We start from the raw sequence: 19,738 nt of genomic DNA on the forward strand, positions 1-19,738 counted from the left end.
ATCTCCTCCCAGTCTGATTGCTGTCCGTTCTGTGTGTGCACTGAAAAAAAAATAGTCCAGTGTTTGTACACTGCCCATGCTCCGTAAATGGGAAACAAACAAAGTGGCTCGGGCTCAACCACACAACACCATTCCAGCCAATCACCAACACGGGGCACTCATGCTCGTTTACAGGAAAGAGGACAGCGGGAGTGAGGGGTTGGTAAATCTGGCACATGCTAACCTGCTGACCTCCACGACATAACGGCACCATGAAGGAGGAGAGACGGCCGAGAAACAGTCAAAAGGGAGAAGGTGGGAAGAACAAAAACGGGAAAAGAAGTGATGTGATCAGTTAAGGGCGAGTAGCCGCATTAACATCGGTGACACTCTTCTGCTTGACAGGTGGGTAACATTCGATCATGCTCTGTGTATGTGATCTCAGCGCGCCTACACAATGTGTGCCTGTAAACACAGCGGTGAGACACACAGTACCAGCAGAACCTCTTCTACCTCACAGTTACGTCCAATGAACATTTTTGTTTTAAACGTGTGTGTCCATAAAAATTTGTCAAATATTTTTAATATTTATGTTCCACACTGTTTTGTATATATATATATATATATATATATATATATATATATATATACAAAAAAAAATGCTGTATGCTGTGTTTAATGTGCTTAAATGTTGATCATTTGATTTTATATGATAATGTTTGTTAAACTACAGCTACCAGAAAGAGACATCAACTTCCACACTGTGCAAGGCTGAAACATCTGTTATCGTGTATTGATGCAGCTGGAAATGGCGGAGGTTCCCATTTGGGAAGGTCCCACTTCCAAATTGAGAGCGTTTACAAGCAGGCAACATGGCACCCCCAAGAAAATCTGCTCTATTACTGCTGTCAGAACACAGAAAAGTGACAAATAACCTCGACATCGTCGACACAATTGTGCACTACATTTCTACACATATTAATTTACTGCCATGTTTAGCATACAGTATATGGCAGGTAGCTGACTCGGTAGGCGAGGCTAACCAAGTTTGACTATCTCACTTTGGAGCAAGTACTTTTCTTTCTTTCTTCATTTTTTTTTTTTTTTTTTCACTTGCCGAGTATCAGGCAAAGACATAAACGTCTGAGAGAGGAAGCCTAAAGAAGTAAAAATCCAGAAGTGCAGATATGTTTCAAACTGTACTTAAAGACCATAGTCAGATCAACAGTAACATTGTTTAAACCAGTGTATTTACAATAAAATTATCAGACTGTGTAAGAGATGTTTGCCTGTATACCCTTCACTAGCCTCTATGGCAGTAGACAGTTTGTAAGGGCCATGCTGACAGTCTAAAGCAGGGAAAATCCCCTTCAGGAATTCCTCTAATACCAGAACCTCAGAGCCGACTGCAAGCGGGAGAGAGCAAAACTGAATGATTGTAAGGAGAGGAAAAACTGTGGGATTGAGGAAGAAAGAGAGGTGCCCAGAGGAAACCATACAGTGAAATGTATATGGACAGAAAGGACCGACAGAAATAAGAAAGATTTAGAGGATTTTGTTACTCAACTGAGCTGTCAACATTATCAGGCCTCAAAACCAACCTGACCATGAGTCTGAGGACAAAGCTGCCTGTCAGCAGGAGAATTAAGGGCTGAAAACAACATAAGGTTACACTGGTAGAAGCAAACTTGACTATCATTTCTTCAGATTGGGCTACATCTCTTGACCCATCCGACACACTGAGCTAAAACAGGAGAAAGTAAGTGGTGAAGCTGGAATGAAAAAGCATCACTGATCACAGGGTAAGGAAAAGGGGTGCTCAAATGTCAAAAAAGACGTTAATGATTCACGAATGTCATTGCATATTGTTTTTTAATTGAATGTCATTAAATCCGGAAGCCATGTCACAGAAAGTGAACATTATAGCACATGGGACTATCACTTTAAATCATATAAATTATGAAATGATTAAGCCTGTTTAAGTAGTAGTCTTACTCTTTAAAACTGCTTTCATAAGCACAGCTGCTATTCAGACTATACATTTTAATTACACTGAACATTAGCTGTACCCAGGGTCAGTACATACATTTGGAACATCCCGTGACAAGGTCAACATGTGATGTCTCAGTCTTATGACTCTGGATGGTTCCACTGCTATTAAATTGATTTGTGACACCAATTCACATTTGTGCTGTAAAGCAAAGAGACAATTTTGACTCACAATTTTTTTTTTTTTTTTTTTACTTTATAGCATATTTAAATCTTGCCAATCTGTTTTCTCTAAAATGCTGCGTCTGTCCTGTTTCTGTGCCCATGTTCGTCTGTGTTGCTGTGTTGGGGTGTGAGGATGAGTTCCCATTGCTGGTGCCCTCTCTGTAGTGTGTGGCAGAGCTCAGGCAAGCCAGCCTCAATCCTGGCATGGGGCACTGCCAGAGAGAATAGCAGGATTGAGCCAGCTCCCTCTGCAGCTGTCAGGCTGTCTGAAAAAGCGGACCCAGAGACCTTCATAGGGCTCCTGAAACACTTGTGGGCTGTATGACGGCACCCCCGCGGCCACTATTAGACGTACACAGAAAATACAGATGTGCTGTTATAAACGTACAAAGCACACCGACTCAAATTCGTGTGGGCAGATTTGTCCGCCCTGTAAAATACGCTTAAGGAAGTCTTATTATGTGCTTAAATACACCCAATCCTCCCATTCATCAAGTGTGCCCTTGTGCCTGCTGATAGCACCTATTCTTTCACTCTGTGCCATGCATGACAGAAACCTTTAAGGTTAATAAGCTTTACTTAAGTTTCTCTTCTGATATGTCTCCTGGAAACCCACTGAACATCATTTTCTGCAATTCCTTTGTTGGCTTCATGGTAAAAATCTCTTGTTCTTGCATGATCAGATATTTAATATTGACAAACAAATACAGAGTATATTGTATCATATGTTGTATGTTACCTGCATGTTGCTATTCATAAATAAATGGATGGAAATCTTTTCATAAATTCATTCAATTCTGCTTTCAGTGCCATTAAAGAATATCCCCAAACTTAACTACTTATAAAAGCATGTATTGAAAAAAAGAGTAATCCAATCCACATTTAGCACAGCATGCCATGTTGGACTCAGGATTCACTGTTTAAAAGTAGAGTTAAATTGATGCAATAAAAGCAGAGATTTTGTCTTTATTACTTACGTTGTAACTTGGCTGCTTGGATCCATTGTGCTCGTAGCAGCGGATATTAGCCTCAAGCAGAGATAAGGAGCAGGCTATAGAGGTCTCCTGATGTCACTTCTGTCTGACTCCGATATTTTTATTAATTTTAAAATATTGAGACAGATTTTGTGCATTTCTCTTTACAGACACAAGCTTTATCCAACTTTTTTTATGCACACAGAAGAGCCCTTGAAGACCTGTGAAATGACTTTAACATTGGTAGAGTTCCCTTCTTTCAGATGGATCTTGAGTTCTGTTATAAGGGGTTATGGAATAGCTGAAGCAAGCATGAGCATAGACTCTAATCTATATACCATGTACAGGTTTATGGTAGATTTACATTGACAAATACATTTTTAAAATCATTTAAAAAAAAGTTTCCACGCAAAATATGAATGAAACTGTCCCACGTGCCCCTCCCCCTCCAAGTTTCTTATTTAGCTTTTGTGATTTCATAGTACAGTGCATTTGGTAACATGACATACTGTGCTTCACTAAACTAAATGCTGTCAACTATTATCTGACATCCCTCATGTAGTATAAAAAATAACGTCCATGAACAAATTCCTCACTGTAAACAAGCCTACAAAAACAAAGAGTTCACTAACTTTAAATCACCAAGTCCCTCTTTATGCTTGTTTGTGATGACATAACTTCTTTCCCTCTGAGAAGCCAGTATGTAAAGGTGGAAGTTGTTGACTCATCATTCTCGGGCGAGACAAAAAGCAGGAGGCTGATCAAGGGGCAGGCGGCTCATAGACACCTCGGGGCCCCCATCTTGTGTCGGGGGACCCGTCACTTTGCCAGCTATTTCCTGCTGCAGTGTACACACACACACACACACACACACACACACACACACACTTTCCCCAACTCCCGTCACCCCCCTCAATCCTCCCTGCATCCCTCCTTCATGGGGCCCCTTGGCCGTCATGCATATCAATGCTTTATGAGCGATGGAGGGGAGGGAACGAGGGATTGGGAGGAGAGGTATAGAGGCAGAGAAAGCACAGAAGGAGGATTGGGCAGCGCAGTGAGGCCTAGGCAACAGTCGGAATCAATCAAGTCTGTAGGATTACTGCTCCACTGAGTTGTGATCAATAGATCCTGAACACCATACCCTGCTAGTAGGGCTGACAGGGTAAATGAGGGTCCAAAATCTGTGCCCCACCCACCACCCTCATCTCATCCCAATTCTCTCTCTCCATTGCTCCCTCCCGCCCCTCCGTCACCGCCCTTCCTTTGGTTTGTCTGGAATAGGGAAGAGCAAAGAGGCAAAGATGCAGTTTTTGCTGGTAGTTAAGAGGGCAAAGACTCGTTCTTGGTCCGGTGGTTTTTAACAATGCCAAGGAGTGTTGCATATTCAGCTAAGAGGAACATGTAGCCTCAGCACCGGGGCTTTTGTACCTCTGGCTGCACTAGTTTCTTGTTGTAGAAATGGTGGAGAAACTTTTTTTAAATTTTCGGGTAATGATGAGTCAAATGACTGACGTGCGTGGTCTTCCAGACCGAATCCTTATTGCACACCCAAGATGTACGCACAATCCTGAACATATCACCATTTGAAATCAGTAAAAATGTGGAAAAATGACTGAAAACATTTAAAAAAAATAAAAAAAATACGAAAAATAAATAAAAAAGGCGTTTTTATGAGTGAATTCTGGGGGAAGAAAAACTCCGTTCTTTAAGATTCTGAGGATTTTGAAGAGCCTTGTGATATTCAAATGATACTGCCATATGATCTGATGAACAAAGTGTGGGGCTGATTGACAGAAAGGTTTCAGGCCCTGACACCAATCTCGTCAAATGTCAGCAATGATGACTTTAAATTTTGTGAAACAAGATCGTCCCTCCTCCCTCCTCTCTTCCTTTGCTTGTGCAACAACACGTATTCCCCTGCATGACCAGCAGATGGCAGTCCTGTTATCCTAAACTGATGTTGTGGGCCTGCGTGCCTGCAGGCCGAGTTTTGGACTGTTCAGGGTTTAACTATGTGTAAAAGTACCCCAGTTCTCAAATGCCTGGCGGCTGAGGGAGAGAGAGCGGGAGAGAGAGGGAGAAAAAGAGAGGCAGCCCAAATAACAGGTTCCCTGGCCTAGAGCCAACAAACTCACAAATGCTCACACATGCTGCAACATAACAATAAAGCACACCATTCTTCTGTTAATAGGCAATCTGTGTTGTCATGAACATTTAGTCTAATAACTGTTACTGCTGTGTAAATGATGTCATAGGCCTGTCATTGTCTGTAAATTATGTTGCTGTCTTTGACGAGCCTTGTTGTCAATGATCCACCTTTTTACAATGTGTCCATGTCATCTGCCTTCCACGGTCATAAAGTGTAATACTGTGCTGTGCTCAAAGGGAGGAGAGGCATCTATTTTATATGTCACATCATATCTAAATAATTAAGACAATTATTTCATTGTTTTTAAGATCATCTTTTTCTCAAACAGGGGAGAAAAGGGAAAAATGTGCATGACAAACTATATTACGATGACTTGAATCATGTATCCCAGCGAAAGCTTGTATGCTAAAAGCCATTAGGAGCAGAGACATTTCACAGAACTACATAGCAGCACACTGACCCACCTCCAGATGAGCTGAATATGAGCTATGAGAGGAAAAAAAAAAAAAAGGAAAGCATAATTTCATTACTGTAGTAATGAGTGGAGAGAAGGACTTGTGTGGAGGCAGTGACCCTGGCAGCATAGCTTACCTGCAGACTTGTAGCAGTAATACCTCCGGTCAGGTAATTAGTTATCCATTAATACACATAGATGATCTGATCTTCCCAATTAGGAGACAGCGGCGCGATGACTCGCAGGGACTCAACTGACAATTTTATACCACTAATGCCTGATGCACACATAGAGGACTTTCACATCTTTACTGATTTTAAAAATGTGTGGGGACCACAGGCATAATGACCGATTTAACCGATTTTTTTTATAATTAATCGTAAAACGACACACCAGACGATTCAGTCCGGTGAATCGTTTTTCTTTGAGTTGTGACTTCATGAAATTGAGATCTCACAAAAACTTGCGTGATCAACATCAGAGCAGAACGGCTGTTCGCACTACGTTTTGCACCAAAAAAAAAAAAAAAACAGAAGAAAAAAAAACAACTTAAACTTGAAGACAGACTCTGCATGGCTTATACCTTTTTCAGTGCAAGATGAAGATAAGTTGGAAGTAACGTTTTTTTTTTCGTAAATCTTAAACGGGGCTAGTGCAAGCTTCCGCTACAAGCCAGCGTTGTTATTTGTACACATGTGGAGGGGAGACTAAAACCTGGGATCATTTTTAGACATTCTCTGACCTTCTACTGCCGTGGAGATGACATTCCATATTAATATTACTCTTCTCTGGGCTCGGACAAAGGTTGATCCCCGTCAGGCATGTTTCATATTTACGTTTTGAAATTGGGAAGACTCTGATCCGGTCGATAACAGGCAGGTATTGCCTGTTAAGTCTTCGCACAACGGGATCATTTGGGCAGATAATCGGCCTTGAATGCGGAACGGCCCCGCAACTGACAGGAGGGGCTAATCAAACCCCGAATCAGCTAAATCATCCTCTCGTGTGCCGCCAGCTTAATTAAACCAACTGAGTCAAGCTGATATCAACATATACTCAAACATCCTAGTTCAGGTTCAGTTGACTATTCTAGATTTTAATTGAGTTGTACAGACATATTGCATGATGTTCCGGCGGTGAAGTCACATGGTCCAACAAGTGAAATGAAGAAACGCAAACGGGAAGCGAGACAAACAACACTTAATCATCGAACCTTCAACCTTACAGCATTTTTCAGTCGTCCATCTCTTGACTGCATGTCAGGACGGATACTTTACCTCCCTATTTCAATCAATCCACCTGGCTACCCAGGTCATATAATGGCCCGTGATTTATTCGCACAGTGCGCTCATAAATGTGACCTGACGCACGTTATTTTCAGTTTTATGCGCACAACTACGGCGGTTGTGTATTTGGTCGTGCTTTGCCCGATTCCAAACCAAGGGTTACCTACAACTCAATTCTGTCCCTGAGTGCCTACTGCTGCTCATGCTATGGCTTATGTGGAGTCAAACCAAACGATCTTTTCTCGAAAAAAAAATGCTCCTCTGTGGAAAGAAAATACCCTGCCAATGACAGTGCACCTCACAGGTCAGCAGTGGAGTGTGAAAATGATCACACATTTTTCCCAGGTGTGAGCCATGCAGCACCGAGCAGGAGCGCACCTGATCGGACAATGGGAATCAACAAAAAAAAAACTATCGCACTCAATTGAAAATGAGATTTCTTTTTTCTTTTTTTTATACAAGCCTCCTTTGTTTTTCCACAGGTGTTGTCTTAACCCTAGTCCCCTATGCCCACAACACATTTCACACAATCAGCAGTTTCATACAGTGTAGGTGTAGTGGAGATAGTATATGGAGATTTTCATCATTTGTGTTTGAGAAATGTGGGCTTAAAGAGTTGATAAATATGATTCAAGTTTATGTTCAAGATGCTTTAGGAAACAATGAGCACAAAGAGCATAATTGTGATGCTTTACATGGCAATTTTAAGTGTGTTTTGTGTGTTTAGTGTATGCATCTGAAGGGTGTGTGGCTCTGTCAGCAGTAGACTGGAGGCTGGCTTTGTCTCATCAATGCCACGTACACTTAAGGGCTTATGGGGCAAAGCCTGAAATTTAGCCAGAAATAGCTAATGAGTGCCTGTGTGCCATTAGCTCAGCCAAGACTGAAATGCATGCATTATTATTCACTCACAGCAACACCACAACTTCAACAGCAAACTACCTAACATCTCGTCCTATACTTACAGTATCAACACCAGGACATGACTCATACATTGCAGGTTTAATATGCAAGACTTTGAAGGTGGTGTGCAAATTCCACAGCACGCTACCTTCAATAAGGATGTAATGAGAATATGCAAATCAAATTGTTCATATGAGTCTCTTCCTTCACTGTTTCCTCAAGTCTGGCTGATTTGCAAACATATCAGGCCATTCAGACGCTGCAGTACAGTGGATAGGAATGATCTGAAGAGGCTTGATTGGAACATAGTGTACTGTACCCGTGGGACTCTGCAGGAAGCATCTATAATGTGTGACAGCCAGGGCAGTGGGCACGTGTTCCTGGCTCCATATTTACCGCGGCAGTATAGAAATGCATAGGCCAGCTTGGCATGAATGTATAGGACATTCGCAACTACTTGTTAATTGATGCCTGCACACGCAGGCGTTCAAAGAAGAAGAAGAAAAAATAAAAAGAAACACAAAAGCTCACACATGCACAGGGTCCTCCGTGAGACCACACAGGCTCCATACTGAGATCCCTTTCATCTCTCCCTATTGACTACTGTTGTATCCTGTGGCTTGATTGGACCACACCAGACAACATCTCAGATCGCCTGTATTCCTTCCCCGCTTGCTCGCACCTTCCATCCCTCACCCACCCACCCACTCCCTCCTTCCCTCTCTCCTTCCATGTACTGTACCTCCTTCTCTACCCCACCAATACCATTCTCTTGTTTGCCTTTCATTAGCTTTCATCTCTCCAGTTTATTGAACTCCACCACTGGCATCAGAGTGATCCTTTGATGATGCTGCTCCTCGACATAAATCCATATTTACCCCCTTTACATATTTCCATGCTAACAATGATTTGCAATGTCTGCTATTCTCAGGGCATAATAAGAATTACAGACAATGTTCACAACACACATCTATTTGTGGGGCCCTGTGGTCTCTAAAGTACACAGGAGACACCTGAATTGCCCTCACAGAAGTTATGTCTTCCTTTACGTAGCTGCCAAAGAAAGATGGCTAAAAACATGTTGATCTGTCTCCCTTGCTTTTTTATGATATAAACAAGGTAAAAGAGCGGGAAAAATATTTACATGCCAGGAAATACCTTCACATAAACAGATACACATAAATATCATTGCTCATTCTGTTTGCTTTAAAATACTGCTTCTCTTCTACCTCATCGAGGTACACCACCTTTCCTGCATCCTTAAATTACACACTCACACACACACACACACACACACACACACACACACACACACACACACACACACACACACACACACACACACACACACACGCCTCTCTGGGGTACAAAGTATTTCAGACTGTAATTGTGTGGTGCTGTAGGTCTGGTGGATTTAGTTTTCCTGTGGGGATATGTGTTAGCAGGTGGTGCACTGTCCCTTCATAATGGAGGATAAAGCCCCCAGCAGTGTCTAACACTACAATATAAAGTGTCCAGTGCCAACTATTTACACTTGGGTACCAGTGATTATAGAAAGCTGTGTCCAAAATCGTTCAACTATTCACTACTCAATATATTCCTATGTTTACATCAAGGGCTATATGTTGTGGCAGATGGTCCAATAATAATAGGAAACTCTCTCAGACATTGCTCAGCTCATTCTTTTCATCTGCCAGTCATTAGTTTTGTGTTCTTTCCCCATAATACAAGAGTGTACATGGAGTTGTTAGAGAACATCATTAGATATCTTAAAAGTCGCATTTTTTGCAGAACTTATTGCGCAAGGGTTGAAAAAAAATCTACCCATGCTCAATATAGCTTTTCTTATATTAGCTTTATATTACACTGAATGACAGACTTGGATTTAAAAAAGGAAAGCTCTTGTTTCAGTATAAGACAACGGAGAAAGGTTTGCGGATCAGATTTGGGGCCTGCATTTTCATGAAGGGCAGGCCCAAATGAAGAGAAGAAAAAAACCAGGATCCCGCCAAAATAAATAAAAGCATTCTTACATGGCAATGAAACGTAATGTATAAGAGAATAATAGAGTAAACAAGCTGAGCAAAGATGAGCAAATTGACTAGCAAAAATAAGTTATTAAGTATGACGTGAAAAGGGGGGCCAGAGGGGGTTACAGTCTTGGCTTACGATTAAAGCTAGAGGCCCATCGGAACCAGAACATAGATTTTAGCCTGCAATAAAGGCTTTTGGGCCATCAGTGGCCAACGAAGGGATATTTAGGCCTCTAGGGAAAGCTAGGACTAAAAAAAACAGAAAGAAATATATACTTGAAGATGTTGGAGCAACCACGGCCAGCTATGTGCAGAACGTAACCCAGCAGTCCTAATGCCTGAGGGACTTTTGAGCAGTAATGATGCCATTAAAATCAGGTCAAATGTGTATGTAATAAACTGAAGAAGTCCACAAAGAGGATAATAAATCTATTTGATAATCAAACCAGCCTTCTGTTTCAAATGCTAGAGAAATCATCTGTAAACTGAGGGTGAAAGGGTTAAATCAGAAAATGAAATGTCAATCACAGGATTAAATGAGTTTGATGAGATCATAAACGTGTCACGCCTTAAAAACCCACAAAAGGCCAGTAAAATTACACAGCCAACTGGAGCTGATACATATAAGGCCATGGATAACAGGGGTTCTGCAAGGGGAGAGTGGGGCAGGAAGCACTTGCTGGCCCATGACAAGATGGACCAGTTGAGTATTGAACTGATACCGCATGTCTTACAGTGCAGGTCTGCCAGAGAGTTCTTTGTGGTCCTAATATGAAATTATTTTGCTTTGATTCAGATTTAAATCCTCAACAAGAGCTAATTAATTAAGTATTAGGCTTTTCTCTTTTTCTCAGGGTAAAAAGATCCCAGAACATCCTGGGAACACTACAATTAGATTGTTGCTAGTGCATTTTTTTGTGTGTGTGTCATGTTTGGGGCATGGCAGCAATATACTGATTAAATTGATGTTGGGTTAAGATGAGGGGCCAGCATGAAGGGCAGGCTGAATGGGAATTATTGGCCGAGTGAGTGTGGATATCGGCATTCTTCAAAGATTGGAGACTTGGGTTTAGCGGATGTGGAGGGGACTTGTGAGGCTGAATGAAGTAACTGAAAGTAAGACTGGAAAATGTTGATGATGATGATGGTTGGAATGCGTCAAGACCGGGTGATTTCTATTTTGAGATGATATTGTGAGTCCGTGATTCACCAGCAAGCTGCTGAACAACGCAGGAATCATGTCTCTTGTTGGTAAATGTAGAAGTGGCACCAGTAGAATCTTGTTCAGTGATCTCTTGAGATAATTTAGATCAAGTGTACAGAGTATGATACTAAAACACTACAACATTGTTAAAAGACTCCAAAGTGAATGATATAGTGAATTAGACTTCACCCATCGATTTGTGAACTGCTGTTTTGAATCCTAGAGTTTGGCAGAGAGCCCAAGGACACTACGCCCACCCACCTATAGTGGAAACCTTACTGCAACCCAGACCTATTTATCAAACCAAATACATGACAAATATACAGCTCTTAGAGACCTAATATCTAATTAATAATGGAATTATTTTCAAATGGACGGCCAGAACACTGATCAGAAGGAGTGAATTTCACGAATGACACCATGAGTTTTTGAAAAAATGTATTGACTTTGTATTTAAAAAGGGACGTTGAATGTGAATCTACAGTCGTGTTTTTTTGTTTGTTTTTTTTAGCTTACCCCTAGCAGCCATCAGCTGCTATTACCTTCCCTGATTAACTGTAGCATATTTGCATAATTTGCCTCCATCATATGGGAGCTTTTGCAAAGGGATAGATTAAACTCACGTCTAAAATGTCACAACAGAGCATGATTCCAACACTGCATTTAAAGATTTCCCAACTTCATAACTGCATTATATTTTAGGAAATACATTTACATGTAAATAATTTATAAATGTCAACAATAAAATGTGTAAGACTTTGAATCTGCTGTCAAGCTTGTCTCACTTTCTCATTCCAAGCTCTAAATGTTTCTATTTCATTCAAGTATATTAACAATCTATGGAAAATATATTTTCTACCTGCTTTGTTGGGCTGAATGAGCACTGTCTACAGCGTAGAGTTAGGAAATATTGGCTCAGTGTTACATCACACCATGAAACATGGCAAGGCCTTGCACGTTTAATTTAACAAGATTGTATCATCAACATATTTTTAGAAACTTGGGGGAAAGTGAAAAAAAAAACACACTTCCCTCAGCATCATGCCGTGTTAATTGTTCTGCTTTTTTTTTTTTTTCCTGTCAGACCAGTCAACAACAGAACACCCCCAGAAAATCAGTGCTAAACATGATTACAGATCTTTTGCAACAAAGTCAGACCAAAAGTCGAATGTTAAAATGAATAACTTGCAATGCAAATGAGGTAAATTGATGTGGGCTTTTTATTTGAAGCTGAACCTTTTGTTGTCAGCTCCAACTGTACTCTCTGTTTTTAAACCCAGCAAGGGACCTTTTACACATTTCAATGGGGAATTGGCTTTGAATAATTCAACAGACTAATCCGCCATCGCTGGTGCTTTGGTCTGTGTGGGCCTGCTGTTCGGAGCTACAGCCAGTTCGTAGTCAATATGCAGAGATTGAAAGAGATGGAGACGAAAAAAAGACTCAGAGATACAGACAAACAGAGTCTGGGGATAAGGAAAAAAAAAAAAAAAGGTGAGGATGGGGAGCCTACTTAATGTTAATTACAGTGTGCTTAATCCAGGAAGCTAACAATGATGTCATGGGGCACTCTGGCTAATGCTGTAAAACAACACTTGATATTAGAGAAGAATTACACATTATTTGTGTATCACGCCAAAATAGGTTTTGCAATTACAGCACATACTGAACAAAACAAAACGGAGACCATCCGACATGTTATCACATTATCAGGCATTTTATACATCACTGACACATTGACACTTTATCAGGCATTCATACAAAAAGGAAGTAGTATGCTTGTGGATGCATACTTTACTTTCATTTAATAATGTAAGCAAATTAATTAATTAAGTAATGAATAAAAAGAAAGAAAGATGAATGTGCCTTTAATTAACGTTATGTGGGTAGTTGACTATGCTTGTTATGTTAGCTGTTGTTTGATCATCTATATTTCCATGTGCTCATGTGCTTTTTATTTGGTTGTAGCTTTTTCAATGTGGCGGATACAGTATATGGAAAAAGCTACAAAATTAATTTGTGATCACCTCTCTCTCTCTCGGAGGGTTGATACGACCACTGCTGATGGTTTACAGGTGCGTTATAATCAATTGTTGTATTAAAGACACCATCGGTGCTATAAAAAGCTCTGTGTAACGACCATGCTTAACAGCCACTACTCTTGTTGGACGAGGTTGACAGTGTGACACAGAAACATGTGAGACTGCACCTCTTTTTTTTCCTCTGCCAGGCCTGGAGACAGGAGGAACAAAAGTACTTAATGCAAACACTTGATTAAGGCCACATCATTGTCAATTTGTCAATTCTGTTGGAGTAAAAATCCAGCTTGCGCACGTGTACCACAACTGTTCTATTATACATGCTGCACCTAACCAGTATTATGAATCTTGCCCTTGGGCTTTTAACAAGAACCCCTAGAAACTCACCCTGCATTCCAATATCCATACTATCATACGATTTAGTATGCCAGAAAAATAATTAGCATGTCCCAATAAATAGTATGTTAACATGGTATGCCAAAAGTACTAGGATGTTGTACTACGTCCCATCGTATTTTGCAGTATGCAGGCCAGCATGGTACTCTGGCTGTTCTGACCCACAGTCCGCTGCGTGGCAGAAATTACGTCACATAGATGGAGCCAACAAGGCAGTTGGTGGCTCAAATGCTCCACCCGCAAAAGGAGAAAGGATAAGAGGAAGAAAAAGAAGAAGAAGACAAACATTCCTTTTACAAGCGTTAAAAGGATGCATACTTGTTCCAAATTGGATCCTTTTTCTTTTTTCCTCACATGTTGGATGTGAACAAGAGGGTCGAAGTTCAAGGCACATCTTATGAAGTAGTATGTCCCAATTGTGTACAATACTACATGCAACAGTACATTATTTTTAAGGGTAGCCGTAGTGCATACTCAAAGTAAAAAAATAAAGACTATTATTAGTGTGGGTCAGTGTGTGTATGATAGATACTGGATGGAATGTTTTTTGGCAGCCAGGCTCCGTGGTGCAGAATGTTTCATGGTCTGAGCTAAAACCAACTGTCCTTAAACACACAAAAGACAAGAAACATTTTTCTTCAAAAGCAGACTTAGACACCTTCCCACTCAAGCCAATCACCAGGGATGCAGTTCAATCTATAAGTGGGGTCTGATGCTGTTCTCACGTAATTGTACTTGCAACGTTAACACTTCTCCGATTGCAACCTACCCGATTCTACTGTATGGCAGGTGGACGAGGTGAAAAGATCTCCGGTTTAGAGAAACTTTAGGATAACCAACCTGCATAATTAATGCAGACTGCATGTTCTGCTCAGTGAAATTGTCAAGAGGAGGAGTGGGGGGGGCGGGGGGAGTTAATGCAACACAAGCAATTTGATATATCTAAAGACCCAACATACCACAGTGGGAGACAGCGACAACTAATTTAAGTGAAAAACTCCAGAGAAGCAAGAGAAAATGTCAAGGAACGACTGGTGGGTAGTAAAACTAACAGAAGCTCTTACACAGTACATTGCTTTTGATGATCAGCTGTTGTTGGTCAACGATAACACGGGATTTCTTTGCCAAGTCTGAGATTCCCAGCCGTCACCACATCACAGAGGCTGTCAGTACTGAAGGCGCGTGAAAAAGGCAATTAACAGCCTGTTACAGATGATGACGGCCTTCAGCCTCACCGAGGACATTCGGGGCAGGAGTCTCCCGTCAGGTTAACTGTGGAGTGGGCGGATGTGGATTTTTCTCCCCGGAGAGTTGTACTACAAGCAGTACTACAAGCAGTTTCGGGGCTCGCACACCAGCAGGTGCAGTCTTCAGAGTCAACGCACTTTTATGGTAATTGTAAGTATTACGGTCAAAATACAGCATTGTTATTAAGCACTCATATAGGTGCTCCGGACTGGCAAGCGCCCAATTGCGCTTGAAAAAAAAATGGTATCAGTGCATTCCTACCACTCAAGTATGCAAATATGGCCATTTATGTACATGCAGAGTAAGTGTTTTAGTCCATTACTGTGCATCATACATGGGCTCACCGCATCAAATCACTGCAACAGCTGAACAGTGAAACGTGGCCCTGTTTTGTGCACAAAAGAGCAAAACAGAGACAGAACTGGAGAGAAAGGAGGAGGAAGGATACGGTAGCTCAAGTGTTTCTCGTTATAGTTAAAATTATGCAAAAGCACACTGAGCAGCATGAAAGATCAAAGATAAAGGCCATAGGGCATGCACATTAAGAGTTATAACGAGAGCCCTTAGCTGTACAGTGTTTAATTATTGAAACAAGAAACATCTTAGATATTTTAAAGAGCTGCTAATAATGTAGTTTGAAAAGAAACACCCCTGTGAAGACAAAAAAAAAGCTGGAAAGAAGACAAGAAAACACCTTTTAATTTGCTGAGTAGTGTGGGATAGTTTGTTCAGAAGATGAGCGTGTTGGTCTTTTACGGTGTAAAGCTGTTGTCATTTTTGCCCCAAAGTAAACTATAACTTTCTACAAATGAGCCAAATTTATTACAGGAAAGAAAGGAAAAAAATCACTATGGCCTTGAGTGCACAGATCAATTATCTGAAGTTGTTAAACGTACTAAATGGGATTCGCATTCACAACACAACTCTCAGTCTCAGTACATTTTATGTTTATCTCAATCAGTATTCCCTTCGTGGGCTTCTAATGGAGTATTGTTTGTTTTTTTGTCCCCTGTTTATTCAATTTTTTTTTTCAATTTCAATTATTTCCACTGCTGCTGAAAAAAACTCTGAATTAAGTATTCCAAGTGTTCCTAAGTGGAAGAGAAATCATTTCAAAGTGCACGCTGGGAGCTACAAAACTCTGTTAGATTTCTTGTAAATGCCTCTGGGAAAAATGTCCAGTGCACTGCTCTAAATATATGAAAGCATCCTTAAGTTCTGTGACAGCCTCTCAGTACTAGAAGGGTTGCTGTTCGGTCCCTAGCTTTGAAAGGTGATAAGAATTCCATGCATTCTGGCCAGTAATGGAGAGCCAGTTTGAGGGGCCAAGCCTTTCTGAGACCAAACACAGTGGGAGGAAAAGGGGGCTAAGGGCCCCATTAATCCATGTCAGCGCAGGCCAAATTATTTATCACCTTGTGCAAACAAACGGTGTCCTGGACAGCTTGTCGGAGGGGGAGGAGGGTGGTGCGTGAGGTCCGTGAGGGCTGCCAGCGATGCTGCAGCCTGACCCCCATCACTCTTCCTCTTATCTCTCCTCCTCGGCCCCCCCTCCTTATTACCCCTCAGACACAGGCACCGGGCCCAGGTGACTATACACAGAGCTGTGCATGAAGGCAGGAGAATGAGAGGGCTGTTGAAGACGTCCCATGTCTTCATTTCAGAGTCCTGTGACATTTTCTCAACAACTTTGTCTTTCTTTTCCATTTAAAGCTCTCATCTCCGCCCCACCGATCAAGCCTGGTGCAGAAGATCTCAGCGGAATCTGCAAAATGATGTGTGAGTATGCACTTGCCGTTTTGTGAGTCCATGTTCCATGTTTGTGTCTTTATGAGGAGCAAGTGTGTGTGTGTGTGTGTGTGTGTGTGTGTGTGTGTGTGTGTGTGTGTGTGTGTGTGTGTGTGTGTGTGTGTGTGTGTGTGTGTGTGTGTGTGTGTGTGTGTGTGTGTGTGTGTGTAGGGGGGAGGGTTTACTATGGTTGCATCTGGACTCTGGGAAGCAGGCTGATCAGTCTCTCTCACCCACAGCCAAGCCCAGGCAGCCTAGGAGTTTCAATCAATAACCAGTCCCTGTAGCTGCCCCAAGCAAGCTGTTTGAAAAGTCAGAGTAGCATGAAATGGCCATTATTAAATTACTGGGACGGACACATTTAGAAGGCCATTGCATTAAGAGAGCAAGCTCTCCCAATTAGTGGATCAGCACATTAATAGCCCTGGATGAGAACACCATCTGATTAGAGATTAGACGCACACACAATCTATTGACCTATTATACTGGGGCACTGATAGCTGCATATAGCATTTGTAAAGCATAACACTAACTCATGTCCTTCAACCAGAATGAATGGTGGAAATATATTTCCTGTCTTTATGCATGATTCATATTTGGACTCACCAAAGGCCTTTTATCTTCCTCCAACTGTTCCACGATCATTTTGCTGATTCAAACCTCATCCATTTGCAAGTAGTAAAGCTGTATTACACACAAAGAGGGATTGTTGTGAGATCAACGTTTTTCTTTCTGTTTACTATTACTCTGAGTACGTACTTCAGAGGGAAAATAAGAGCTGCTTTATTTTCTTGGGTGCAGTGCAAAGCCCATGGCATCTGTTTAAAATGAGATTGAAAAGGCACGCTGCTGCAAATTTTTAGTGTGACTCATTGAGTAATAGAGTCACTCCAAGCTCAGTGACCCGCTTTAGTTCGGTGTATATCAAGAGTAGAAGAAGACCCTATCTCGAATGATGAAAAATAAGAATACATCATTGGGAAATTCACCTCCGTTACTGTGTGGACTTATTTTGAGAACAGGAGGATTTGCTTTAGCTGCAGGATGATTTTTTGTTTTGTTTTGTTTTCATGAGCTACTTATACCAACACAAGTGAGAGAATTCAGTGTTCCTGCATTACAACGTGTGCATTTTATACGAGCTTTCCTCAGCTTGGCAGATCATTGGGTCTTCAGAGCCCTGGGCATATTTTTAGTGCTTTTGTGAGTGATGTTTTTAATATGAATTATTCACCCCAGAGAGACATGGCTTTGGATGCGAGTCCTTGTTTTTAAAAAGCACCTTGTTTGCTCCTAATTTTACAGCCGGTCAGGCAGAAGTACAGCGGCTAACCTGCAGGTCAGGCTGACAGCTGGGAATTGCCATTTCCCCCTGCACTTTCGGTGCAGTTGCAGCGCCTTGTGAGCACACAAACACAGGCTGAGTACATGCAGGCAGAGGTTATGGTGTACCTGAACTGCAGGGATGCCAGGATCATTATTTCACTCTCATTTCAGGGCTCTATAAACCTGCAGCCCCCTCTTTCTCAACACCAGCACCACCATCACATATCACTATCAACCGCACAACCCCTTCCCACCTTTACACTATGTAGTTTTGCTATCTTACTCACCCCAAGGCAGGATTGTTTCCAACAGGCCATTGTAACTGCCTGTGTGTATTGATTACACACTCCGATATTCACCCACACAGACACAGGCGCAGCATCCAGTTTCATTTGTTAACCCATGACCTTTTGGATATGGACTACTCAGTATATCAGAGTTTCTGTGTGCTGAGAGAGCAGGCGATATATGGGAGGCTCTTATGTAGTTTTGTGCAAAGTAGGAAGTTTAATTTACTCTCTGGATGTTTTACATGATGTACAGTAATAATTTTGCTGGTGAACATAATAGGTTTTGACAGATAATGCATCCCACAATGTTTTTATTATGCATTATTTATTCGTTAATGAGTTTTTTGTTTTATCTCAGCGTATCTGAATCCAGGCAGGTTGTGCAGTAAAAAAAAACATCTCCTTAAAGCATCACAGACCCCAAGAGGCCACCAGTGTTTTGACTGGAAGAATCTGACTTCTGATTGTTATCGTCAAAAGTCTGAATGCTTAAATTTCTAGTCAGCAAAATTGGCCAGGCAGAAATGTATCTGCAAAGTGATGAAATATTGAGTGTGTTTCGATTATGAGCTCACCCTCACCTCTCCTACCCCTTGTGATTTGGCTGAGATATTGATGAGGTGAGATTCTTTTTGTTCACACTTTGTCTGCTGCATTTGTGGTTTTCAGTAAAGAAATTGGACATTGTTTAAAAAAAAAAAAAAAAAAAAAAAAAGCTTTCCAGTCTCCTGTTAGCTGGCCTAAACTCACCCCACCATTTCCCCCTATCCCAGCATGTTTGCAAAGGGGAGAAAGGGATGGTTACTGAACCTCTCCAATCTGTTTGGTTTGTATAATGTTGAGAAAACACAGAGTGGTAAACAAACCATGGTAAAACATTTTTTGTATCGTTGCCTGACAGGAGTGTAGAGGGTGTATATCCCCACAGTGCTTAGTGGGCTCTATGTCTTATCCTATTGATTCAATCCCCAGAAATCTGATTGGCAAACTTCACCTTTAGGCCACAGAGGTTTTGCTGGTATCTCTGATACCAGCATGTTTCTCGCCACTATTTCCTCCCCGACATCCTTCTCTGCTCATCTACAGCACACTCGCAAGAACAAACAACAGATTAGATACCAGCAAAAAAAAAAAAAAGCTGCCTGCTGCTGGCCCACATGGAAGTGGCCCAGATCTGGTGGTGAAGGGAGGGAGCTGTAGAAGCCTGCTGCCGGGCTGAGGGCCAAGGTTTGATCCCCAGTCGACTGGCGTCCTTCCAGCCCAGAGGAATGAGTGTTCTGCTGCAGAGCAACTCCTCCACCCCTCCCCCCCTCCACACACACACACACACACACACACACACACATCACCACCACCCCCCACCCCAAGGATGATAGATGCTCTGTCCGCTCCCTACAGCAGGGAGAAAACATTAGACATCTGTATAATTGACTGAGGATGAGAGAAAAGAAA

This window comes from Brachyistius frenatus, unplaced genomic scaffold (genome assembly GCF_029030835.1).
Source record: "Brachyistius frenatus isolate BFR_SWC_R1_liver_20210118 unplaced genomic scaffold, ASM2903083v1 Contig_204, whole genome shotgun sequence".
Lineage (NCBI taxonomy): Eukaryota > Metazoa > Chordata > Actinopteri > Embiotocidae > Brachyistius > Brachyistius frenatus.